This window comes from Anneissia japonica, unplaced genomic scaffold, assembly GCF_011630105.1.
Source record: "Anneissia japonica isolate Jap-2015-1 unplaced genomic scaffold, ASM1163010v1 scaffold23495_len113985_cov154, whole genome shotgun sequence".
Taxonomy (NCBI): Eukaryota; Metazoa; Echinodermata; class Crinoidea; order Comatulida; family Comatulidae; genus Anneissia; species Anneissia japonica.
The window spans coordinates 48012-49885 of NW_022686072.1; the positions used below are offsets into that span (position 1 = coordinate 48012).

The 1874-nt window shown below is 34.0% G+C and overlaps 1 long non-coding RNA gene across 1 annotated transcript; it reads left to right on the plus strand.

The window, feature by feature from the left end:
- The first annotated feature begins 889 nt into the window (after window positions 1–889).
- On the plus strand, window positions 890–1835 carry LOC117113372. Its single transcript, XR_004446199.1, has 2 exons — window positions 890–1019; window positions 1343–1835. It is a non-coding gene; the product is annotated as an uncharacterized LOC117113372 (long non-coding RNA).
- The last annotated feature ends 39 nt before the right edge of the window (window positions 1836–1874 follow it).

A 1874-nucleotide genomic window follows, 5' to 3' on the forward strand; every position in this document is an offset into this window, starting at 1 on the left:
ATTAGTAGTAGTATTATTAAACAAACATTTAAAGAAACTTGCAAAAGGATAAAAACAAAATTGAACCACAGTATCGCATTTCTATCTTAAAATAACTGGCCTGAGATTTATGGATTTAAGATTTTTTTTTTTTATAAATCACGCTTAGGCTTATGTGTTCTATTAGGCCTATGTATAACGTGTACTGATGCATATTTACATGTTTAGAAGTATTCATTTTAAGTGATCCCAGGAAAGAATTTGTATTGGCTCAAGAATAAGCTTTAAAATGTTAACACTGTGTACAAAGGGATACGTCCCTGTTTCAATGCAGTAGTTGCTGAGAACAACAGGGTTTTTTTTCGACAGTAGCAGCTGCATAATGTCGTCAGTCTTCAACCTATATTTTATCACAATCCAAGATAAGTATATTTCGTGTAATATTAATAACGATAGGAATTAGGGGCCTCGATAGATCGTATACTGTAAAGTTACGTTAGGCCTAACTAGCCTGTAGGGCACACCGGGTCCCAGACTACTACGGGGCCTAGGCCGTCTGAAGTAGCTAGGTATCTAGCCTAGGGTAGGCTAGTTAATCGGTAACACTACTGTAACAACATTAACAAGAAAGAGGGCCAACGACAGCGTAGCAGATAACAAATTTACACGGGCCTAGAGAGAATAGCATGACGCCAGAGTGGGCCTACCTACAGCCCTAGGCACATGATTGATTGAATTTCTCACTGTACACCACCCTAAAAAAGGGGTGCAAGAGGCTGGTGTATACCAGTGGTGGCCCTCTATTATCCCCTTTTGTATTCTCAAACTGTAATTTAAAATTGTAAATTTTTCTGAACCATTTGATGGAATAAATAGTTTTTGTATGAAGAAAAATGATGATTATAATTACTGTACTATTTTATTAAGTAATAATTCTAAAAAATGTTAAATTATGGTTTGTTTTACAGCTTTGTTCTACTTTATTTCATTGACAGAGCCCAGTCATCAATGGTGACCTCATCAGCATGGGATATGATAATGTAAGTTAAATATCAAAAGATTCTGCGAATATGTTAATTCTAATAACCAAACATTTTAACTCAATCTCACAGATTTAAAAAAATAATTTTCAGTTTAAAAGTTGCTCTTTGTTTCCTAGTTACTGTAGATAGTTTTTTTTTTTTTAAATAATATATGTATCCAAATGTTGTACAGTATGCATGACCTACTACTACCAGATTATTGTGGTTCAGTTACTCTAATGGGATGTTCTTCAAAAATTACTGTAGAGTTCTAATAATTTACAAGGACATTAGTATAATGTGGCTATCAAGAAATAATTATGTCTATTTATTATTTACAGAAACCATTATACCCTGGCAGACCTGGTCCCTAAAAGGAGAGTTGTAAATGCAATTGGTTAAATGAAAGAACACCCAGAAACTTCTACTGATATCAACCATGTTTATATTTGGAAAAGAATATTGAACTGTAAACCAAAAAGATGCCTGTGTTAAGTGTTACGATCCTACTGTCACTAATCATACTTAGTGTTTATAAGCTTTGCTGCAAATCTACACAGACTGATGCCAGTCCTGAAATTACAGCCTATGATATAAATGAAGATATTACATCAGCTTATCAAAAAGAAGTACTGTACATTATTTAGGGAATTCAAACAAGCGAAGTGTCTTGTCCAAGAACCCAGGCAATGTACACAGCATGTGTCCTTGTACAAGACACTAGATCTTGGCTTGTATCTCTCTCTCTCTCTCTCTATCCAGGTGTATAAAGCAATATAAATGATGTTCCTATAGTAAAACAATGTTAATAAAGTGTCTTTTCATTGCTGTCGATATGCATTTGGTTGACTGTAATTTGTAATAATTGTTGTA